The sequence below is a fragment of the Cetorhinus maximus genome, unplaced genomic scaffold (assembly GCF_964194155.1).
Source record: "Cetorhinus maximus unplaced genomic scaffold, sCetMax3.hap1.1 HAP1_SCAFFOLD_57, whole genome shotgun sequence".
Lineage (NCBI taxonomy): Eukaryota > Metazoa > Chordata > Chondrichthyes > Lamniformes > Cetorhinidae > Cetorhinus > Cetorhinus maximus.
Genome location: NW_027596103.1, coordinates 303,756 through 329,973, shown reverse-complemented (window position 1 = coordinate 329,973; position 26,218 = coordinate 303,756). Strand labels below are relative to the sequence as shown.

General features: G+C 43.6%; 1 long non-coding RNA gene across 1 annotated transcript; it reads right to left on the bottom strand.

Annotated features, from left to right (window-relative positions):
- Positions 1 to 23,486: 23,486 nt before the first annotated feature.
- On the bottom strand, positions 23,487 to 25,980 carry LOC144672821 (uncharacterized). The gene is made up of 3 exons (XR_013574184.1): positions 25,788 to 25,980; positions 24,680 to 24,787; positions 23,487 to 23,519 (listed from the first exon to the last, which is right to left on the bottom strand). It is a non-coding gene; the product is annotated as an uncharacterized LOC144672821 (long non-coding RNA).
- Positions 25,981 to 26,218: the final 238 nt, after the last annotated feature.

Sequence of the window (26,218 nt, the reverse complement as noted above, 5' to 3'; positions counted from 1 at the left end):
GCATCCTGCAGCAATCTTCAATCCCTTACAGTATTGTTCAATATTCAGACTTCTTCGATCTGTTTCAAGATGCTGCCATGCAGTAACTGAACTTCTCTGAGACTGGAAAAGAGCTGTGCTTGTAGTGGCGGTGAGCGGCCAGCAGAGGGCAGGATTGTATCATATTAATCCGAATACGGTGAAACGGGTTTGACAAGAGGATTTCACCCTTTTCAAATTCATTCCTTGATCAAATGATCCAAAGAGACAAAAACTTTGACAGAAGATGCGAGTCCAGGCTGAGGCAGTCATTGTCGAATTGGGATGGAAGCCTTATATAGCCCATGTGAAGTGACATTGATGTCTGAATACACACCGATAACACAATGAAACAGAATAACATCACTGCTGAGGTTTCTATTGGACATGATCTTTCTGACTGGTGGGAATTAATGTGAGTTGAATTATTCTGCTCAGAAGTGGAGGTCCAGCTTGTTGTTGGGTTTTCTGTCCACAGGAATCAATTTGAGTTTTGCTGTGGAGGGAGACTTTGTGCTGGGGTTGATGGGAGCCACTTTCTGATTGGTATGGGGGGCAGTTACATGGTACTTTGTGTAAGATGCTGATATGTGTGCTTTTCCAACAGGGGCTCCAGGTAGAATAATCCCACCCTACACATTCCCAAAGCCCAATATCTAATCTAGGTGGTAGCCAGAGTCTTTTCCCCGTTCACAGTATATCTCTGACAGCGGCTGAGGATGGCTCACCCTGTGTCAGTCAGAGATTTATAATTAATCACTATCACTGGACCTGCTGTGGAGAGCTGCGTCGAGCAAAGCATGAGGAGTGAGCGGGTTCTTGTTGTGAAATCATTCAGTTCAGCACAGCATTGAATGAGTTTTAGAATCGGAGTAAAGGGGAATTTCAGCCCAGCATTCAGATGCTCTCTGAACTTAGTCTGGGTCACTGCATACAAACTAGTGTTTGTGCAGCAGCTCAGGAGCTGCAGCATGAAGCCTCTTTCCCGAATATAAAGTGGTGGTCTTACGTAAGTGTAGCCCAAAACTACCATTCGCCACCATAGGGAAAACATCGTGAAGTAAACTCATAACAGGATGAAATTTCCTGAGATAATAAACAGTAAAATGATGGATTTCCTTAGACTCTCCATCTATGAGTCTCTGGGACTCTCCCCACTACTCTGAGCCCGGAGTCTCCTGCGGGCATTGCTCCTCAGTAAAATATGCCTGTCAGTTAAAGCATTGAGCAGTAAAACCAGGAAAAATTGGACTCCCGGCGTTAGAATGTAATAAAGAAACTCGATTGCTGACCATGTCCTTGAATTCTGAACATCCAATGTCACAAAACAAAACCAGGGGAATTTCATGCCCCAATACTGAGCCGTATACATAAAATACCAGAACACATTCTTCAAACAGCCCAACAAACTGACTGTTCCCAGAACCACAGATGCAGTATTTATGTTGCAATATTTTGCTCTTAACTTACTGCAACGAATAGCCACAATTGATCGAATGTAAAAGTGACAGTGAACCACACAGAACAGTCTGTGACTGTGTGAAGCAGAACAGCATGGATATTACACACCGGAATAAAAAACAGGAACATAAACTCGATAGGATAACGAATTGGAAGATGCTTCAGAATCAGATCGATGATAACGACCAATTTATCTGCCCCTTGCATTGCCACAAGGTAATAAGTGACGCATTTCGAGAGACCACACTTTGCCTGAGAAATAACCACTATCGTCAGTACATTAAATGTGAGGAAGGGAGACAAGCAGATAAATTAATCTTCAGGCTGGGACGAGTTACCATTTTAACAGAGTATGGTTGCATTTTTTAAATGCCTCGTTATACACAGTAATATCTGCAAATGCTTTTGCCAAGGAAACAGCTATCATCTGCAGAAAACATTTGTTTTTAAATAATGTAAACCACTCAATGTTTATTAATATCCGCAATGGGTTAATCCATCAGCACAAGTCGCACCTCAAAATGAGTTTCGAACGTGGCAAAACGACATTAATATGCAGGAACCCAAACAGCGGAGTCCAATGCGACTGGAAGAAATAAGCCAGCCCTCAATCAAACGATCAGATTAAAGCTCTGCACTTCTGCAACATCTAATGTTGGTTCCATTAAAACATAATATTCAGACCGGAGGAAGAGGCTCTGCAAACACTCACATCCTCAATGATCTGGGCGCACAGCATGTCAGCACAAAAGACTCGGCTGCAAGATTTGAAACCATATTCGGCCGGAAGGTCCGATGGATGATCCATCCCGGCCTCCACCTCAATTCCTCTGAATCACAGAGGCCAGACTGAAGCCGCTCGATTCACTTCGGTAATATCAAGGTACTTGTGAAGTCTCTGGGCACAGCAAAGGCCCCAGGGGCTGACTGCATCACAGCCAGAGCATTGAGGACTTGTGTGCCTGAATTAGCCGCAGCTCCAGCCAAGCTGCTGTAGGACAACTACATGACAGGCACCTTCTGGGAGAAGAGGGTAATTGGCCTGATATGTCCTGTACACACGCTACACACACAAAGTATGGAAAAGCGGAATCGATCTCAGTCATCAACAATGTGATGGAAGGTGTGACAGGCAGTTAAAGCAGGCACCACTTATACATGTCTAACCTGGGAACTGAGACTCACTTGATTTAGTCCATATCTCATGAGCCAGAAGACTTGGAGACTGCTGCAGCAGATCGTGTTTGATCTGATTGTAACTCAACTCCACAGCCCTGCCTATCCTTGAAAATCTCTTACCTCCATTGCTTATCAAAGACCGATCCACCTCTGCCTTAAAAGAATTCAAAGACTCTTCACCAACCACCATTTCAGAAACAGAGTTCCAAAGGCTCATGACCCTCTGAGAGAAATAAAAACTCTCCTCACCTCTGTCCACAATGGGTGACGCCTTATTATTAAACATTGGGCCCCAGTTCTCAATTCTCTCATAGCAGGAAGGATCCTCTGCAGATTGACCATTCCATGATCCCTCAGAATCTTGTATCTTTCATTCACTCTTCTAAACTCCAATGGATACAAGATTAGCCTGCCCAATCTTTCCTCATCAGAAAACCCGCCAATTCAAGATATTTCACATTTCACATTTTCCCACGTTATTCTCCTTTAGCCACGTATTTGACGACTCACTTAACCTATCTACATGCCTTATAGACTCCTTATATATGCTCTTCACAACTTACTATTCTCCCAATCTTTGTGTCATCAGCAAATTTACTAAATACCTTAATTTATTCGTTCATATAAATTGTAAAAAATTTCGGGCCCTACACTGATCACCATGTTAGACCACTCATTAGATCTGGCCAATTAGAAGAAGACCCATTTCTGCCAATTCACTGTTTCCTTTTAGATTATTGTTTACATTGGTTAATTGGATGTGGGCGTCGCTTTCTAGGTCAACATTTTTTGCCCAACTCTAATTGCACTTGAGGAGGTGGTGCTGAGCAGCCTTCTCGAACCGCCGGAGTTTGTGAGGTACAGAGGCACCCAGAGTGCTGTTACGGAGCAAGTTCCAGGATATTGCCTCAGCGACAGGGAAGGAACAGCGATAAGTTTCCAAAACGGGAATGTGAGTGACTTTAGGGGAACACCCAGGTGGTGGTGTTCCAATGTGTCTGCTCCCCTTGTCCCCAAGCCCCTTGACGTGGGCTTGGACGGTGCTGTCTAACGAGGCTCATTGAGTTCCTGCGGTGCACCTTGTACATCGTACACATTGCTGCTACTGTGGGTCGGCGGTGGAGGGAGCTACTGTTTGTGGATGTGGTGCCAATCAAGAGCGCTGCTATGTCCTAGATTTGCTCAAGCTTCCTGACTGTTGTTGGAGCTCTACTTATGTTGGCGAGTGGAGAGTATTCCATCACACTCCTGAATTGTGCCTTGTAGATGGTGGACAGGCCTTCTGTAGACAAGAGGTGAGTTACTATCCGCAGAATGCTGAACGTATGACATGCTGTTATACCCACAGCATTTATATGGCTGGTCCAGTTCAGTTTCTGGTCAATGGCAACCCCCAGGATGTTGATAGTGTTGGACGCCTTTGAATGACAAGAGGCAATGGTTGTATTTTCTCTTCTTGGAGATTGTCATTGCCTGGCACATGCGTTGCGTGAATGTCACTTGCCAGTTGTCAGTGGTATGATCCCTGGTGATGTTCCTACTGGAAAAGTCTGATCCCTGGGTGGTACCCAGCTTGAGAGATCTTAAGTTTTATTTTTTGTTTAAATGCGTGGAGAGTGTCGACTGAACAGAGTTACAGGAGACAGCTGATGGATTTTTAACAATGAATAAAACATTTATTAAACTTGAAAAGATGAACTATATTACAATAGACCTTCACCATAACTCTGCCTTTCCAGATATATTCAGATTTACAAAGGAAGCACAAGTTAGGAAATCTACCATATACTCTAATGTTCACAGTCGTTACACAGTCCATGCAAAACAATCTGCGACTTGTGGTAATGCATACAACAACCTGAAACCAAGTGCCTGCTTCCATTCCGAACAGATGCTATGGATACCTGACATCTCCCCCCAATCGCTTGTCAAATCTTGAGCCAAACGGTCCGTCTTTCGCTCGAGGCTTCCCAACCTCCACTCTCGAAGAAACCATTTGGAATCTCCTCGCAAACCCGGCTTTCTCTCAGGCGCCTTCCATAACGTTCCATCTGCAGGGCTCCGAGCTCTCCTGGATCGCCACGTCATTGAAGATTCCTGCCATGCATTCGCTCTCACTGTCTCAGCTATGCCAAAAGAACACCATTGCTTCACACGCCTATAGCAAGGCCTTACAGAACTCGAGCTGTCTCCTTGGATCTTCTGCATTTTTACAAGCCGAAGTTGCTTTAAATCTGCATGCTGAAACTTCTCCCTTGAAATTTGAAACCTTTCTCTGCTTCTCACTCCCAAAACTATCTAACAGGACCTTGTCCAGATTCCTGTTTGCTTCTTTTGATTAGTAGGTCTTCATCAGACCTCTGTTCTTCTATTTCTGAAGTTCCCTACTGTACAGCTTCTCCTTCCAGCTGGTTTCAAATTTCCTTTCGGACTTGCTACCAGCCCCTCGCCAAGGTTCCTTCTCCTGGCAAGTGCTTTCAGCCTTGGAACACCCACACCAAATGAACTCAAACTGATTTTGGTTTTTACCTGTGTTTATGTGTTTGTGCACGTGTGCATATGTGTGTGTGTCTGTGTGTATGTGTGTTTTTTTGTGTGTGGCAACCCTCTCTGGAATCCGATTGCTAGGAAACATCAATTTTTTTGTACTTAAACTTCCCTAAACCACTACCCCACTTGATAACACAGCTCTCCACCGCAAGGATCATAACAGTTTTTAAAAATGTAGGCACACAAACCGAGCGTACACTTGCTCTCGCCTGTGAAAAATGTAACGACATCCCAGGTTTCACCATTTTAACCCACACATCGAGAAAAAAATATCATGCTTGAAAATTAAAGCAAAAAATATTTCCTAAACCAACAAATGAAAATATAACTTACTTCAACTCTCTTGTTCCTAAAATCTGCCTAAGCTAGGATATTGTCCAGGTGTTGCTGCATTTGGACATGGGCTGCTTCAGTGCCTGAGGAGTCGCGAATGGTGCTGAACATTGTGCAATCATCAGCGAACATCGCAACTTCTGACCTTATGATGGAGGGAAGGTCATTGATGAGCAGCTGAAGATGCTGGGCCGAGGACTCTACCCTGAACATCTCCTGCAATGATGACCTGGAACTGAGATGTTGGACCTCTAACAATTACAATAATCTTCCTTTGTGCTATGTATGACTCCAACCAGCGTAGAGAATTCTTCACTGATTCCCAATGACTCCAGTTATGTTAGGGCCCCTTGACGTCACACTCAGTCAAACGCTGCCTTGATGTCAAGGGCAGTCACTCTCATCTCACATCTTGAATTAAGTTCTAGTGTCATGTTTGAACCAAGAGTGTAATGGGTTCGGGAGCTGAGCGGCCCTGGCAGGACCCCAACTGGACGTCAGTGAGCAGGTTAACGCTAAGTAGGTGCGGCATTATAGGGCCGTATAGGGCTATCTTCTATAGGAAGATAGCCCCTTCCGTTACTTTACTGAAGATCGAGAGTAGACTGATGGGGCAGTAATTGGCCGGGTAGGATTTGTCTTGCTTTTTGTGCACAGAAAATACCTGGGAATGTTTGCACATTGGCAGTAAGGTGTCCGTGTTTTACATGTACTGGAACAGTTCGGCTAGTGCCGCAGAATGTTCTGGAGCTCATGTCTGCAGTGTAATTGTCAGAATACCGTCACGGTACATAATCTTTTCATTATATAGTGCCTTCAGCCAGTTCTTCATATCACGTGGAATAAATCGATTTGGCTGAAAACTGGCATCACTAACGGTGTGGAACCCCGGAGGAGGTCGAGATAGATAATTCACTTGCCACTTCTGGCTGAAGATTGTTGCTTCTGTTTCAGCTTTATGTTTTGCACTGATGTGCTGGGCTCCTCCTTCATTGAGGATGGGGATATTTCTGGAGCCCCCTCATCCAACACCATTCACGAATGCTTGTGGCATGACTGCAGAGATTTGATCTAATTCTTTGGTTGTGAGATCGATTAGCTCTGTCTATCACTTGGTGCTTATGCAAGTTTGACATGCAAGTAGTCCTGTGTTATGGCGTCACCAGGCTGACACCTCTTTTTCAGGTATGGCTGCCGCTGCTTCTGGTTTGCCCTTCTGCACTCTTCATTGAACCAGGGTTGACCCCCTCGCTTGATGGTAATGGTAGAGTGGGGGATATGCCGGGCCGTGAGGTTACAGATTGTGTTCCAGGACAATTCTGCTGCGGCTGATGGCCCTCAGTGTTTCATGGAGGCCCAGCCTTAAGTTGCTGCATCTGTTCGAAATCTATCCCATTCAGCACGTTGGTAGTGACACACAACACGATGGAGGGTATCCTCAATGTGAAAGTGGGACGTGGTCACAAAAATGACTTTGCGGTGGTGACTCCTACCAACACTGCCATGGGCAGATGCGTCTGCGGCAGGCAGATTGATGAGGATGAGGTGAAACATATTTTCTCCCTCCTGTTGGTTCCCTCACCACCTACCGCAGACACCGCTATGTCCTTTAGTATTCGGCCATCTCGGTCAGTAGAGGTACTAACGAGTCACTCTTTGTGATGAACAGTAAAGTCCCCAACCCAGAGGAAATTCTGCGCCCTTTTACTATCAGTGCTTCCTCCTTATTCAACATGGAGGAGCACTGGTTCATCAGCTGAGGGACTGCGGTCCGTGGTAATCAGCAGGATGTTTCCTTGCCCATGTTTCATCTGATGCCATGAGATTTCATCGGGTCCAAACTTCATGTGGAGCTCTCCCACCGCAACTCCCTCCTAACTATTTACTCTGTGGCCCTGCGTCTGCGGTGGGACTGTCATGCCAGTAGAACAGGGGATACTCAGGGATGGCGATGGTGGTGTCTGGGACAATTTCTCTCTGTATGATTCCGGTAGGATGACTATGTCAGGCAGTTGCTTGACCTGCCTGTGAGACAGCTCGCTCCCGGCCCCCATGTTAGTAATGAGGATATTGCAGGGTCGACAGAATTAGATATCTTGTTGTCATTTCCAGTGCCTTGGTCGATGCCTGGTGATTTCTCTGGTCTCATTGCTTTTGGGATTTTTCGTGTTCTGAAGCAACTTAGTGCCATTGCTGTGGATCTGGAGTCAGATAAAGTCCCACAGATAAGAACCTCAGATTCCTTTGCCTAAAAGAGGATTAGTTAAACAGATGGATTTGTACCACAATCAACGATGGATTCACAGTGATTTGTAGACGTTTATTTCCAGATTTTTATTATATTCAAATTCGAGTGAGATCCGAATCCGTGTCCCCCGATCATTACCCTGGGTCTCTGGATGACTCGTCTGTCGACGACGCAACTTTGTCAACGACTCCCACATGGTATGTTGAAATTTACAGGGTCCGGTGGTGGCTTTCTACATGTAATATTTTTACATGATGGCATTGATACAGATTAGCATGAGCCTATTTTCAGAACAGTTCCAAATTCGATGTTCAATAAAAAGTAATCCAATTGTGATCTTACCAAAGCCCTTTCCCAGCCGCTTAGGGCCAGGGAACTGGTAATTGTTGACATTGATATGACGCCTCCTCGTAACCTTGAGCGCCCAAACCCCTCTACACATCCTCCAACCACCAGGTTGGTCTGAGGGATCTCCGCTTCTTCCTTGAACAGAGGCCCAAAAAATCAACATCTACCACCTCTCTTCTCCCCCTGGCTGAACTTGTTCTCTCACTGAAAAAAATCTCCTTTAACTTATCCCTCGCCCTCCAAATAAAAGGGATGGGTACGGGCAACCACAATGTCACTAGTTATGCCTGTTTATTTATGGGTAATGTGGAACAATCCTTGTTCCTGTCCTACTCAGTCCACATCCCACTGAAAAAGCTTTTTTAGGTGCACCGATGACTGAATTGGTGGCGCTTTGTGCTCTTGTCTGGGCCTGGAAAGATGTATCAATTCTGCTTGAAATTTGGGCCCCTCTATCACCTTCATATGCAAAATCTCCGACAGTTCCCTTACCATCTTTGAGCTCTCTGTTTCCAATTCTGTTGATGGACTGCCCAGCAATGTTCATTACAAGTTCACCAGCTCCTACAGCTGCCTCGACTACAGCTCCTCACAACCCTCTTCCTGTAAGGACTCCATCTCATTCTCTCAGTTCCTTCACATGTGTTCGGATGATACCAGTTTACAAATCGCTTCTGACATGTCTTGCATCTTCCTTAACCGAGGCTTCCACCCTCCCCTACAGTGCTTGACAAGGTCATCAAAAATGTCTGACCCATCTCCCCCGCCTCTGCCCTCACCCGCTTCCCTCCCACCCCGAACAATGATTGGGCCCGCCTTGACCTTATTTTACACTCCAACAACCTCTGCATTCAAAGGATCATTAAGCACCATTTCCGCCTATTCCAGCATGATGCCACCACCAAACACATCTTCCTCTCAACCCCTCTATCAGAATTCCGTCGTAACCGCTACCTCCGGGACGCTCTTTTCCACGCCTCCATCACCCCCAACACCTCACCCCTTCCCACGGCAACTTCACATGCAATCACACAAGGCGCAACACCTGCCCATTTACCTCACCGTCCTCATCCTTCCTCACTGTCCTAGGGCTCAAGCAATCCTTTCAGGTGAACCAGTGCTTCACTTGCACTTCCTTCAATTTTGTCCATAGCATTCGCTGCTCCAAATTCGGACTCCTCTATGATTGGGAGACTAAAAGAGAATTGGGTGACCTCTTTGTGGAGCACATTGGGTCTGTCTGCAAGCATGACCCAGACCTCCTTGCCGCTTGCCATTTCAACACTCCATCCTGATCTCTGCCTACATGTCCGTCTTCGGCCTGCTGCAATGTTCCAGTGAAGCCCAATGCAAACTGGAGGAACAGCACCTCATCTTCCGACTGGGCACCTTACGTCCTTCCGGACATTAGGTTGAGTTCAATAACTTCAGACCATGAGCTCTCTCCTCTATCCTCAGCACATTTTAAACCCTTTCCCTAAATTTTTCTTTTTTACCCACCAATTTTTATTTATTCTTAATTTGATTCATTTATTATCCCCGTTTTTAATCCGTCTATCTGCCCTAATTCCTTTCCAAGTCTAAGTGAATGATTCAATGTTCGAATGTATAAATCTTTGTTCCTTAGTGAGGCATTCTACACTTTGATAGGATAATGGCAGTTAAAGAGGGCAGTCACGCCCCTGAGATAATGAGAGAGTGAGATACAGAGAGGAAGAGACAAAAGCGAGAGAGAGAAAGTGAGACAAGAAAGGCAGGAGAGAAAGACAAGAGAGACGGTGTGGGAGAGTGAGTGAGTGAGAGAGAGAGAGAGGGACTGAGAGATATGGAGAGTGAGAGACAGAGTGAGGTAATGAGAGAGAAAGAGAAATAGTGAATGGGAGAGAGAGGAGAGAGCGTGGAGTGTGAGAGAGAAGAGTGAGAGGCAAGAAGAGGAAGGCAGAGATTGAGGCAATGACAGAGCGACAGAGAGAGGGATGGAGGTACAGAGGGACAGACAAGAAGAGTGTAACAAGGGGAGAGAGGGGGAGAGAGAGAGACTCGATTAATTGCAATTCAATGATTGAATAGCCACAGCATTGGGATCAGCATTTAGGAGACAATTTTAGATGTTGTTTTTGGACTGATGTTTCCTATTTTTGAGTGAACAGGGTCAATGCTGGGCGAACGAAACTTGTTAGCTGATGATGTGTTCAGAATTATCCAGTGAAATCCCAGCGCTAAATATAGACTGTACAGCAGGCAATTAACTCACTTTCGAAGACCTGTTTGCTCAAGTTTAAAACAAATAAGCTGCAACTTCAAATTCCCGGAGGTGTTCGTACAGAGTATTAATTAAAGGCTTTGCGAATATATCGCCCCACAGTTTGATACAGGGAGATTGACACGAGACGAAGGGACAAATCACTTCAGTGAGAATATGATTGAGCAGTTTAACAGTTTTAGAAAAATATATTACCTGATCTTGGCAATAATTGGTGTACCCGGTAAGTGAATATAAACACTTAATGTCTGTGAAGATGTACGTGAGCTGATTTGTGATTTTATTCTGCTACTCATAATATTACATATATGGTGGATCTAAATGGGCAGTCGATCAGTCGTAGCATTATCTACTGTCAAATACCCTGAATTATCTCTATCGATTCATTATATTGCCCCCACTGAAGATCAAGTTCTGCTTATAACTTGCCTAGAAAAGGTAATATCAAGTTATATTCTCCAGTGGAACATAACGTTCCATTATCTGTAAGTGTACAGTTGTACTGAGTGTGGTTAACTAGCTGAAACGGAACACCCAGCCACAGTGCCTATTGATGACTGGGAATATGTGTTAGTGCAAAACTCCAGAGGCTGTGGGTCACTAACCCGTGGAATGAGGAGCTGAGGAGGGGATACCCAGTGACCATGTATTACCGGGAGTAACTGTTAGGTTAGACCTATGCTGAATTTGGTTCAATAACTGCCATTAAACAAACTGCTTTGGTTGTGAATGCTTGTTTAAGGTGACGGGTTTCTCCATTTCAGAAAGCTCTCGCTTTTGTTTTTACGGATGTCACCTTAAAACGATGGGTGGATTATTGTTGTGGCTTGTGTAAGTGTAAGTGTATACAATAAAAATTATTGATGTGGGTCTGTCGCCGATTCAACTGCTCCACGAGAAAGAGATATTTACTGTCAGTTAAACAGGAGAGCAAAACAGACTAATGAATAAGGTCATAAAATGTGGCGTCAAGGGAGAAGTGGCTGAATGGATTGCTAGCTGTATTGAGGACAGAAAGCAGACAGGAGGAATAAAGGGTCTTTATTCAGAGTGGCAGAAGGTGGGAACTGGTGTTCCAGAAGGTTCAGTGCTCTGATCAGTGCTCATCAAAATGCATTAATGAGTTGAATTTTGTAATCAAAACACAATGTCGAAGATTACAGATGAGACCAGCTTGAGACAGGGTGTTGTCAATACTGAGGAGGATTGCAAAAGTAGATCATTTATGATAAAGCTGCATCAAACCTTAGCCAGAGCACATATTGAATACTGGATAAAGTTCAGTTCAGGTATTATATAGCCAAGGGTACGGAGGCACTGCCGAGGGTGGAGAGACTGTGTACATCGATCATATCAAAGATACGTGGGTATAAGTACCAGGAACGGATTGACAGGCTGTGACTTTATCTCTTGAAAATGGAAGGCTGAGGAGTGAGCTAATCAGAAATGTAAAATGAAGAAAGGATTTGATAGAGTGGACACAGAGAGAATATTTCTTCCCGTGTGGAAGGGCATAAATGGAGGCCATCGTTTTGAGAGAATTACCAATAAAGCCGATAGGGAGTTCAGAGGGAAATGTTTAATCCAAAGAGCAGTGAGAATGTGCAACTCGCTACCACACAGAGTGTTTGTTGTGAATACTTTACATTCATTTAAGGGAATATGAACAAGGGTGTGAGGGAGAAAGGAATAGAGTGTTACGTTGTCAGATTCAACTGATGAAATCTGGGCCGAGGCTCCAGTGGATCATCAACTTTGAAATGAGCTGCTTAGGGCGAATGGCCTGTTTCTGTTCTTTATATCCGACCAATCATATTTAATGCTTCCCCGTCTGAACTCGGAATTTCACAGGGTGGGGATGGGTTGGGGAGGGATTGGAGTTTTAATTTCAAAGTTTAGCCTCTGGCAGGGTCCAGAATGATCTATTTTGTTGGTTGAATATTGGCCTTATTGAGCGTGAATGTTTGATCAGTTAATTTCCAGTCTCTTTACCCTTCTCTCTCTTACAGTTAATTTACTGGCGATTGTGACTTAACCCGGGGAAAGTGTGGCCTCTCCAACTGCACCACCCGCTATCTAGTGGCCATGGCAACGGCGGACCTAATGGTCATTATCACTGAGGTCATCATGTGGAGGGTAATTTATTATTATTTTGGACAGAGTTTCCTGCTCATCACCCCAGTGTGTAGTGTTCTCGCTGTCCTGACTGGTGCATCCACAGACTGTTCAGTCTGGTTTACCGTCACTTTCTCCTTTGACCGATTTGTGGCCATTTGTTGGCAGAAGCTGAAAGCAAAATATTGCACCGAGAAAACTGCGGCTGTGGTTCTAGCATCAACCGGCATTCTGCACTGTTTAAAAAACATCCCGCACCACTTTACACAGGAACATGGAGAGATAATCGACAATGTTATGTGGTTCTGTTATCCAAAGCCAAGCAATTTTACTAACCCCGGGTGGGTGGGATTTGACTGGTTTGACACGGTTTTAACCCCCTTGCTCCCATTCGCTTTAATTCTGCTGCTCAACGCTATGACAGTCAGACACATTTTAGTGGCCAGTCGAGTCCGCAAGGAGCTGAGGGGTCAGAGCAGGGGAGAGAATCGCAGTGACCCAGAGATGGAGAGCAGGAGCAAGTCTGTGATTTTACTCTTCACCAACTCGGGCAGCTTCGGACTGCAGTGGTCTGTGTATGTTATAGATAGCTTATTTTATACCATTACGGGAACAGATCCAAGTGATTACACAGATTCTGAATATATATGTAAACAATTCGGAATGATGCTGCGGAGTTTAAGTTGCTGCACAAACACATTTATTTATGCGGTGACTCAGTCCAAGTTCAGAAAGCAGCTAACGGATGCAGTGAAATATCCGCTAACATCATATATTCATTTGTTGAAGAATCAAAACAACTGAAAATAGCCCAGAGGCAGCGTATACGGTTTCCCGGCAATAAATGGTCTATTTAACCACAAACCTCCAATCGGCACGGGCCACTGAGTCGCTGAGCCCTTGTGGGGAGGTGAATGCTCAGGAGCGGATGGAAAAGGGGCAGTAGATGCATTAAAGCATCCCCTGCTGGAGCAGGCACATGGACAGAAACCAATCTGTATTCTGCAGAGTCGTCGCCGTACTTCCAGAGCATCAGCTGTCCCAGATGTTGATTATGCATTGGGGAAAGCAATCATGGCGCCCCGGTCAGCCACTAACAGGGACTTTATTCATGGGAACAGGAGAAGGTCATTCATCCCGCGAGCCTGCGACTTTTAAAAAATAACAACAAATTCAACAACCAGAACATTGAAAAAAACAACAAATTCAACAACAACCTCAAGATTGAAAAACACCAACAACTACAACAAACTCAACATTGAATAACACCAACAAATTCAACAATAAAATCAGCATTGAAAACCGCCGGCAAATTCAACAACAACCTCATCATTGAAAAAAAGTGAAACAAATTGAACAACAACCTCAACTTTCAAAAATACCAACAAATTCAACAAACTCAATATTGAAAAACACCAACAAATTCAACAACAACCTCAACCTTGAAATACACCAACAAATTCAACAACAACCTCAACATTGAAAAACACCGACAAATTCAACAACAACATCAACACTGAAAAACACAAACAAGTTCAACAATATCTTCAACATTGAAAAAACACCAACAAATTTAAGAGCAATCTCAAGATTGAAAAACACCAACAAATTCAGTAACAACCTCAGCTTTTGAAAGAAAACACAACTGCATACTCAACAACAACCTCAGCATTGAAAATCATCAACAAATTAAACAAAATCAACATTATAAAACATCAACATGTTCAATAGCAACATCAAGATTGAAAATCACCAACAAATTTACCAACAACTTTAACTTTAAGACTCACCAGCAAAGTCAAAAAGATTGAAAACCACCAACAATTTCAACAGGAGCCTCAACATTGCAAAACTCCAAATAATTAATTAACAAACATAACATTGCAAAACAGCAAGAAGTTCAATAGAAAGATTAGCATTGAAAAACACAAACAAATTCAACAACTATAACGTTGAGCATCACCAAGAAATTCCAGAACAATTTCCACATTGTAATAGTGCACACAATCAGCAACAACCTCAACTTTGTAAAAACTCTCACAAAGTCATCAACAACTTCAACATTGAAAATCAGCAACAATCTGAACATTGAAACTCATCAACAACATAAACAATGTCATCATTGAATAACCCCAACAAATTCAACTACAACCTCAGCTTTGATCAAAAGCAACAAGTTGAACCACAACTTCAACATTAATAACCACCAACAAATTCAATAACGTTAACATTGAAAACATCGACTAATTCAAGAACAAGCTCAACATTGAAAAAGAGCAACAAATTCAACAACAGACTCAGCATTGAGAACAAAAACGACAAATGCAACAACGTCAACATTGAACATCACCAACATATTCAACAACAACCTGAATATTGTAGAACACTGACAAATTCTACAACTACTTCAACATTGAAAATCATCAACATATTCAACAGCAGCAACAGCATTGAAAAAAATAAATGAGCAAACATAACAACAAATTCACCTTTGAAAAACAGCAGCAAAGTTAAAAAGATTGTAAAACACCATCAAATTCATAAACAGATTCACAATTGAGAACCATCAACACATTCAGCAATTGTTTGTTAAACGTTAAGGTTGTGTTTGAAAATCTTTGCACTTTTAGTTGATGACGTTTTTGATGAACTTGGTGTTTTTTCAACCCTGTTGTTGAATTTCTAGATGTTTTTCAATGTTAACCTGAATTTGTAGGTGTTCTTCAATGACGAGGTTGCTCTTGAACGTGTTAATGTTTTTCATTGTTAAGCTTGTTGAATTTGCTGATTTTTTCATTGGTGAAGTTGTTGACGAATTTTTTGATATTTATCAATGCTGAAGTTGTTCATCGGTTCGTTCTTCATTTTCTATGGCGACGTGGTTTCTGAATTTACTGGTGTATTTCAATCTATTTGAATTTGCTGGTGTAGTTCAATGTTGAAGTTGTTGGTGAATTTCTTGTTGTTTTACAATGTTAAGGTTGTAGCAGAATATGTTGGTAATAATCAGTATTGAGTTTCTTTATAAATTTGCTGGGGTTTTTGAATGTAGTTGTTGCTGAATTTGTTGGTGTTTCCAATGTTGGGTTTGAAATTGAATTTGTTGGTGTTTCGGAATTTTGAGGTTGTTGTTCAATTTGTTGGTGTTTCTCATTTTTGAGGTTGTGGTTGAATTTGTTGGTGTTTTTTACAATGTTCATGAGTTTGTTGAATTTCTTGGTGTTTTCAATGTTACTGTTTTTGGATTTCTGGGTGTTTTACAATGATTATGTTACTGAATTTGTTGGTGATTTACAATGTAGAAGTTTTTTGCTGAATGTATACCTATTTGTCGATGTTGTGGTTGTTGTAGATTTGATGGTGTTTCTTAATGTTGAAGTTGTTGTTGAATTTCATTGGGTTTTTCAATTTTAAACCAATTATTGAATTTGTTGGTGCTTTGCAATGCTAACCTTATTGTTGAATTTTATCGTGTTTTTCAGTGTTGAGTTTGTTAATTAATTAGTTGGTGTTTTGCAATGAACTGGCAAAACAGGCGTGGTTCTTGGGACAGTGACTGTGCTGATCTTTTTAAAGAACCTTTTCTGGGATTCCATGCTCACAGGAATGTATCAACTGGTGAACGAACCCTGGTTATGTTCTGTAATACTAGATTTTTATTACTCTACGGTCTGGGTAACAATCGAGTTTTCCATTACATTCTAAACCCGTTAGCCCCATTTATCCTGATTCTGCTGCTCAATGTTCTCACCGTCAGACACATTTTAGAGAGAAGCAGGGCCCGCAGGAGACTTCGTGAACCCAGAAGTGGGGAGATTGCCAGAGAGCCAGAGATAGAGAGTCGATAGAAATCCATCATTTTACTGTTTGTTATCTCGCCAGTTTCCTCCAGTAGTGGGCACGATTATGGTGTGTTCTATATGAGTCCGGATTTATAATTTGCGCTATGAGTCTATTTTGCTGCATCCTTCTGCGCAGAAATTGGGCCCATGAATTGCTACGCACATCCTTGCATTTATGTCCCGACTAAATTCCGGCAGTTTTTGAAGGATCTGCTGACATGTCCCTTTGGCCCTATTGCAAAATTCATTCAAAAAGGAGAGAGGAGCCGAGTCAGGGAGTTACCAGCTTTATCTCATTTTAATTCCCATTCCCAATGAATGAGTGGAGTGCAGGGGGCTTGGGGATGGGGAGGGGGAGTTGCCTTTCGACTGAGAGGTGGGAGCATTTAAATCTCTCCCCCAATGGCATTGGACAGTGTGGGAGGGACCTGTTCCCCATGGTGACCGGCTTGTGGTGTGGAGCCTTACCAGCACAGGTCCCGGGCAGCGGGCTGGAGTGTCATGTAACCCATGGTGACCGTCTTGTGGTGTGGAGCCTGATCCCCACAAATCCTGCGGGTCGGGCGAGCGAGCGAGAGGAACTTGCTGCCCATTGTGTCCGGCTTGTGGTGTGGAGTCTGATTCCCACAGGTTCCCGGGAGTGGGCGGGCGGGACGTGTTCCCCATGTTGTCAGGCTTCTGGTGTGAAGTCTGGTCCCCACATGTCCCAGAGGTCGGGCGGGCGGGAACTGTTCCCCATGGTGACCAGCTTTTGATGTGGAATCTGATCCCGACAGGTCCTTGGGAATGGGCGGGCGGGCGTGACCTATTTCCCATGTTGTCGGGCTTGTGGTGTGGAATCTGATCCCAACAGGTCCTTGGGAGCGGGCATTCGGGCGTGACCTAATTCCCACGGTTTCCGGCTTGTGGTGTGGAGCCTGATCAGCACAGATTCCGGGGAGTGGGCGGGCTGGAGGGACCTGTTCCCCATGGTGACGGAATCATGGGAGGAGCGGATCCCAAACGAAACAAAGGGAAAGGGGTGGGACCTTATCCTCATGGTGAAGGCATCATGGGAGTGGCGGCTCCTAAACATCACAACGGACAAGTGGCGTGACCAGGTCTCCATGGCGACGGCATAATGGGAGGGGCGCCTTTAAAAGTCACAATGGGCAGAGGGCCGTACTGGTCCCTGTGATGACCGCATAATGGGAGGGGCGAGTGGTTTGACGGCAACATGGACAGAAGGCGGGACCTTGTGCCCATGACGAACGCCCTACGTTAGGTCCGGGTCTTGTGCCGGCACAATGGACAGGGTGGCGTGACCTGGTCCCCATGACGACGAAATAATTGTAGCGGCGTGTCCTTTGAATGCACAATGGAAAGGAGGAAGGACATGGTCCTCATGATGACCGCATAATGCAGAGGCGTGGGCCTTGTGACGGCACAATGGACAGGGGTTGGGGCCTACTCCCCATGATGACGGCATAACAGAGACGGGCGTGGCTGGAAGGGGCCATTGGACGGGGCAGTGACCTTGCCCCTTTGATGGAGGCACAATGGAAAGCGGCGTGCCCTGCTTCCCTTGGCCAGTGTAAGCTGGACTAGTTTGGAGCAGGGCACCCGCCGGCCCCACCCATGACACTCAGCCATTGGAGCAGGCAGAAAATGTGAGCGGGCAGATGGTCACCGCCCCACCATTCCCACCGGCGCTCTCCTGAACAACCAATGGACCAGCAGCAACAGGTATAGAAAAGGTATTGTGAAAATTCATGCTGAATATTGCTCCTGCATTGCCTTCCGTTATCCCCTTCAGTTACCATTTGATGTTTTAACAATACGCAGGAGAATTAATAAAGATGAATCACTTTGTGTTTTGCCGTGGAGGGAGACTTTGTGCTAGGTGTGATGGGAGCCACTTTCTGATTGGTGTGGGGGGAAGTCACATGGTACTTTGAAAATCCTGAACAAATTCAACAACAGCCTCAACATTGATTAACAACAAGAAATTCAGCAACCTCAACGTTGAAAACACCAACAAATTCAATAGCAACCTCAACTTTCAAAAACACCAACAACTTAAGCCACTTCAAAATTGAAAACACCAACTTTTTGAACAAGAACCTCAACATTGAAAAAGCCAACAATTTCAAACACAAACTGAAAGTGGAATAACCCAAACCAATTCAAGAAGAACCGCAAAATTGAAAAACACCAACGAATAAAACAACAAAATCAACATTGAAAAACACCAACAAATTCAGCAACAACCTCACAATGTAAAATCACCAACACATTTAAGTACAAACTCAGCATTGAAAAACTCCAAAAAATTCAACAACATCAACATTTAAAATCCTCAACAAATTCAACAACAGCAACAAGATTCAAAAACATCAACAAATTCAACAACAACCTCAACTTTTACTAACACCAAATAATTCAACTACAATCTCAACATTGAATAAAACCAACAAATTCAACAACAACAGCAACATTTAAAAAATGCCATCAATTACATCAACAACATCTACATTGAAAGACACCCACAAATTCAACAACGTCCTTAAATTTGAAAAACACATTCACAAATTCAACAACAACATGAACTTTGAAAAATACCAGCAAACTCAACAACTTCAAGATAAGTAAAACAAATAAGTAAATAGATGTCTGGACCTGAGTGATGCTGGAGTTTCTGTTCAGAGCTGGGGGTGTAGGATTTCATAATGGTGTATTGATGGATTGAAATATAATGTACATGAACTTCCCTTTGAGAGATCTTGGGACAGAGTTGTGGTGGGTACCATACCTGTTTGCACAGACAGGAGTGGACGTGCTGGAGTGCATTGTGTCTTTGATGAGTTATGGAGTTTTACAGCGCTTCCTGTATTTCTGAAGGATGAAGTTGCAGATAGATTGGGTGCCTTCTTGAGTGATGCATGTGTGTAAGGGTTGGCTTTCCTGGTGAGGAATAGAAATGAATAGTGACCGGATGTCCCAGTGAGGAATGGAGGCATAGAGGCGCTTGTTGACCTGGTGAGGGATAGAGAATTGGAGGGAGTGGATGCCCTGGTGAGGAATGGAGATGTACATGTGCTGGGTGACCTGGTGAGGAATGGAGATGCAGGGGGACTTGATGTCCTGGAGAGGAATGGAGATCTGGAGGAACTGGATGTCCTGGTGAGGATTGGAGGGGTAGAGGGCTTGGATGCCCTGGTGACGAATGGAGATGTGGATTGACCGGATTTCCTGGAGAAGAATGGAGATCTGGAGGAACTGGATGACCTGGTGAGGATTGGAGGTGCACATTGACCGGATTTCCTGGTGAGGAATGGAGCTGTAGAGGGACTGGATGCCCCGATGAGGGATAAATGTGCAGAGGGACTGGATATCCTGATGAGGGGTGGAGGTTTAGAGAGACTTTACGTCTTCGACCGGGATGGAGTTGTGAAAAGAATGAATGCCTTTCTGAGCGATGGAGTTGCTAAGAGATTGGGTGTCGAGGTGATGCATGGGGTTGCAGAGGATTTGGATGTTCTGCTGAGGGAGGGAGATATCAGTATTTCTTTATTTTTTCGTTGGATGTGAGAATTACTGACAATAACATCATTTGATACCCGTTCCTCATTGTCCTTGAGTTGACAATGGAATTTCTTCCTGAACGCCCGCAGCCCACCAAGTGTACGTATAGTTAAAGTATTTTAGGTAGTGAATTCCATGACATTGAACCATCGGCATTGAAGGACCTTTGACATATGTGGAGTAAGGTTGTCTTGATTTTTGTAGAGGAACTGAAAGTTCATTGTCAACCAGAGATTGTGAAGACCACGATACTGGATTTTTAAAAATATTGTGCGTGATATCGGAAGAGAACTGAAAATGCCAATAGGAATACTAGTGCTAGGAATAAATATGATCGGATGCCTGGATAAATGGTAATAAACTTTCGTTCAAGTGGACCATTTATGTAGACGTTTTTGCGTGATCTGGTTTCCCTAGCTAGTCTAACATTTCCTGTCCGGAGTTACAGGGCCCTGGGAAGACGGTGGGATTCGCCTTCTTGTTTTGCTGCATTCCAACTGGTGTAGAAACACCCATTTTGATGTTCGAAAGGGATTTCCAGCACTTTTGGTCTATCAGCAGTAAAAGGACAGCAATGTCGCTCCAATCCCGGATACTGTTGGGTTTGGAAGGGAACTTGCTTGTGGCATTGCTCTTATGCTTCTGCTTCCAATGTCCTGATTTGTGGGAGAAGCTGTGGGTATGAAATTTGCCGAAGTGCCCTTGGTTACTCGATGCAGTACGTCTTTGAAACAATACACAATGCCAACACTGACAATGGTGGTGTGATTCATTTCTAAAATGGTGCGCCAAATACGTGGCCTCAGTTAATCTGGATGGCTTTGAGTTTATTGATTGTTGTGCAAAACTGGAAGGTTGAGGGACGATATCTGCAAGGTTGTTGTTAAGGTTTGAGGGTTTCTTTTCAGAGAACCTTGAACCATGGGATGATTTAGAGACTGGCGAAGCATGGGTTGCTGTTCAGCCTTGGTGTCAATATCCACGGGGAGACAAGAAGTGATGCCACATTTTTAGCATTTGAGTTCAACCAGCTGGAAGTTTGTCACCAAACAAGCGGGATTCCTTTGTCACCAGCCTTATTGACACTGAGGGGTTTGTGTCCTGCCTGAATGGAACAGAGCAAATTCACGGAGAGATGATACAAAGTGAGTGAGGCGCGGGTTAACTTGTACACTCCTCACCTTCATCCTATCACAGACAGGAAACAACACATACAGCTTCTCTCTCCGTGGATGCTTTATTACTTTTTGAGTGTTTTCCCACTTTTTTGTCTTTTAATTTATAATAAAAGTGCATCTCAGCTGGTGGATATGGCTGTTTGATTCGTCAACCAAGAATTTTCATAGCTGTTGTGCGATACTGCAGAGCGAGGTTGTTCTCCAGAGTAAGTCACCATAGTGGGCCTATGTTGGATAACTGTACATTTATCTTGTCGTTTTAAAGTATCGAACACGCATTGAATTGTGATCGGCTTCGTGTTCCCCTCTGCACTTAATTGCTCGAGTGCAGGATGCAGTAATGTTGAACCAGACTGTGTTGGTTACAGCTGCTAAGAGAATGCAGCAGTCTTTGCGCCTCACCTATATTGTGGTCTAGGGACAGCAAGTTCAATAAATGGAGTTATAGTAGATTTTCGATTTGTTTATCTGTCGTAAAACTTCTTTGAATGCATTTGAGAAAATATAATAGGAAGCGGCTGCAAGACGAGGTTTTAAGAAGCTTGTCATGGATACTCATCAGTTGTTCAAACTCTTAATTGGTTGGTTCGTCGAAGCAGCGACCAGTGTTATTTTAGGCAGCCGAATGCTCGAAATAAATTACGTGTTTTATAATCATTGGCCACACAAAATATGGAGAAAAAAGACGAATCTGTATATCTCAACACAAAGTAACGTGCTACTGAATGAAAAAAAAAACGCAAAGTTTATTTCGGTAATTAAGGCACATTCGATAAGACTACATTTTTTGGAAATGTTCAGGGGCGTTTCCTTAGATTTGAATAGAGTGACACACGTCTGGCCAGACCGCACCCTGGATTGGTCCATGACTTCCTCCTGAAAGAGGGATAATAAAAAATTGGGATTGAGAGAGATGGTTACAACAATTGCCACCAATATCTACACAAGTCAAGGTCGTTTTTTTTTACTCTTTAGACTATGCTCTATTGAAGTAGTCCTTTGATTCTCTGGAAAACACGCAGAATGTTTCCTCTGATCATTTCTGTATCATTAACAATTGGAAACATTCCAAGTTATCATAACATAGGAACTGACTTGAACTGCACGCTTTCCACCATTGTGCCACAAACATTAGGAAAGTTAATAAAGCAGTGCCTTTACCAGTTTAAAATATACGTGGTGAAATTTGAGCAGAACTGTCAATGCCCATTGGCAACGGAATGTTCCTGGCTTGTCAACGAGTCACTTGGAACATTGTCATTTTATCAGGATTGAAAATTTAACTCAAGGTCAGTGTTGATCTGAGAGCTATACACAGTGAAATTGACCATAGCTTTGGCTAATAATGGGAAGCGAACAATTATGGTTTATATATGTGTAATTGTGTGTGCGTGTGTGTTGGTGTGTGTTGGGAGGTTGGGGGCGGGGGGGGGGTGGGGGGCATGTGTGTGTGACGTATGCGTGTCTGGAAGCAGCATTAGTGGTTGTATTTTGTTTAAACCTGAGTCAAAGTGAATTGCTCTCTATTATAATCCGTGCTTTGTTTTATGACAGAAGAGGTTCAGAAGGTTCTGGTCGTCCAATATGATCACTAACGGGTCCTGCCGTTTGAGGCCTTAACAAGTGAGGCAATTCACAGTGAAAAGTATTAGAACAATTTTATTTTTTAAAGATTGACAGATGCTTTGTTTAATTTAATTTTATATAATGGAACAGGAGGTTTAATTTAACGCTGCTTTTTGACCGGGCCTGTTGCAGTGAAATTCAGAGCAGAGGTGGGAGGGTGAGTGAAGGAATAATCAGAGTTAATAATTTGCTCGCAACTCCAAAGGCAGCAGGCTCCTGGCGGAGAGCAAAGAAACAACAATTTAGTGATGGCCACAGGACATCGCGAACAGTTCTAACATCTCGTCGTCTTAGTAGGGGCCATGATTTGACGACACCCAGAATGGAGAAGCCTCATCCTGGATGGCAACAAACACATCGATATACTGTGTCGAAATGTGCAGAAACGAAGTCCAGAAGCCGCATAGAGCTCAAAACCCTCTGAACAACCTTTCGACTTTTAAGGAACGCGTGCCACATTTGTGACAGGCTGCAGATCGCCCACTAGACTTACCACGGATCTCGGAAGCCATCTGAACTGTGTGGAAGCAAGTCAGCAAAAATGCAGAACAGCAGCCTTGGAAGAATAATGTCTGTGTGTGTGAGAGAGAGGGAGAGATAGTGTTTTTGTCTGGCGTTTGTGGCGTCTGTGTGTCGCGTGCGTGTGTGTGTGTGTGTGGTTGTCTCACCGAGTGCTCAGAGATCAACGTCGGCACGTTCTATTTTGAAGAGATCATCTTGACCACTGTCCAACGGCAAGTGACCGCCCGGAGAATCAGTGCCTACACTCTGGGCATCTTCATAATCGCCTAGAGCTGAGAGAAAAAGTGATGTTCATTGAAGTAAATTGTAAACAATCAATAATTAGAATGATATTTATACGTATCAATCTGCCAAATAATTAAAGGTCAGGAACGTAAATACATTGTAGTGATCAGTGTCGGTGCGTTTAGTGGGTGGAGGATTATTGTATAAAGTCGCTTTGCAGAATTCTCTATTTTCGATATAAAGCCACACGATTCCCACTTAGCCAGTGTCCGCATCAAGATGCATGTGCATTGCACAGCTGCAGGGACTGGTGATCAAACACATTAACTGTTTGTTCTTCCCTTTGATCTGTTTTACACCCTTGAAATTATTGGGTGAAATGTCTATGATATTGTTTGATACTCAAAATATATTCACAGTTTTATGTTGGCGGAAATCATTCTGCAATAACTGGGATCCTGGGCGGTGCAATATATTGGTGTATAATCTTTCAGAATGTATTTGCTATTTTACACAGTCCAAATGATGAAGAACAAAAGCATGATGCTCGGTAGTAAAATTCCACCCAGACTACTGAAGGAGTTCCCTTCAATGTTTTCTGACCCAGAATCTTTGCCATCCAACCTGTGACCAGTGTAATATTCGAAGTGATTGAATGAGTCAATGGAATCTGAAACTGTTTACCGGAGAGAGAGAAAAAAATGTTTGTTGGAGCAATTGTTAGGAACAGAGTCAGAATTGCGTCATCACGTTACAGAATGATTCAGCTCATCTGAGCGCAGATCAGAATAATTAATTGTTAGGTTTCATCGTTATTCTGTTCCCACGAAATCAGGCGATCTGTGGACTAGCAGCACTGGCGACACTCGATTGTATTATGTATTCGAACATCTGCTCTGTTTATCGGCTCAGATACCTGAGGAAGGCCGCCTGCAGCCCAGTGGAAATTCGGGACAGCGCTTCAGTTCGCTTTCCTCAATCAAAGGAAAAAACATAACATTCTTTGAAAAATAAAGCGCTGTGGGAATACTCAAAACAACCTCGCAACTACTCGCAGTATACACAGGGGCCGTGAGAAAGGGAACTTTCACGTGAGGGTAGTGATTGGAATGGGGGTCGTGCCCATTCATTGCAACAACTTATCGATAGGGTTAAAGGGAAATGGAATTCCACAGTGTGGATTGGGTTTACAGTGGAAAATACGAACCTGAGCCATGGGTCAGAGCGGAATCGATGCGAGGCGGAATATCATCAATCTCTTCGTAAAGGGCTTGGTAGAAACCGCTGGACGATTCCATGCCGCCAGTGACAGCCCCTGTTCGAGGGAAGGCGGAGGGATTAATATTTTGCTGCAATCGAGACCGGTGTAATACTGCAATATTTGCGAATGAAACACTTCACAGATGGTGAATGTCAATGGAGAAAGCCAGTTATTGTGAACATGGAGGGACATAATTGGGTTCATGCATTCATTCTCGTGAGAGCGCGCGTGCGCGCGTGTGTGTGTATCTGCACATCTGCATGGACATCCATTCAACTTCACAAAACATAGGCCCAAATTAATTACGGTCGGAAAGGACGGAATGATCGGATTGCAGGAGAAATGTTTTCCAGCTGCTCACTCGGCCATGATGCCCATGGGGATTACAGTTGAAGAGAAGCTGGAAGGAAAATTGGCTGCTCTCTGCAGACAGCATCAGTTTAGAAACATGAGGGATGTGTTCATGGTTCCTTGTTATATCAGATCAGTGTTAGCAGCTTATTTGCAGGGTGCACGGAACACTAGTGTGTTGCTTTTTCGAATCTGAGGGTCTCAATCTGTTTGGATGCTGAAGAATTATTGATAAATGCCGAAAATCCCAGAAATGCCTCACGACTCAATATGGTGGATTTACTCCTGTGAGAGAGTTTGGGTTTGCGCATCCAGACTCAGAAACTGAAGGAATGGAATAGGCACTGAGTGGATAAATAAAGAATTACTGGAAATAATAACTGAACACAGAGCTCCAAATAGCTAAATTAATTTTCTTTATCCATTGTTGTGCCAATTGGATTGAAATGAAGTCGCAGTACCGGTGGATCAACTTGGAATATGTACGTTGACAGTCAAGTGGCTCTGCCATTTAAATTCGGTATCTCACCGAATCCTCGAGTGCTTTGAACGGAATTAGTGGTAAAAAAAAAATACGGTTAACATTCGTTTCTTAAATGACATGTGACCTTCTGTGAAAAAGGTAGAGGAGGTGAAAACGCGCCACGGTATTGTTCAATTTCCGAGATTCAGCGTGAATTCGGCGCTTCTACTTGAGTCTCACCTTTTCTCTTTGCCTTTCTCTGTATCAATGACATGAGTGCCATTAACTCGACGATCAACAGGACTCCGAGTGTTATACAGATCACAATGGAGGTGGAAGTAGTTTTTACATCATGTCCTGGATGAAATATTATAGAAAGATTTAAAGGAGAAACAGGCTACCTTGCATTTTAAATGTTTCCATTATTCCGTAAAACTCAAATTGAATTCCGAAATCAACAAAAGCAATAGATTGTCAGAAATATCTAGCTCTTCTCGTGAATAAGACCTTTAAAGTTAACAAGAATACTATACTAATAATAAATACCTGCAGCTGTGGGCGGAGAAGTCGTCGACGACAAGTAGGGCCCTGTGAAGGAAATATGGAAATTATTGTTTTAAATGCATCTGTTGTTCTTAATTGATGAACTAATCCATCGTACTCAGAGATGA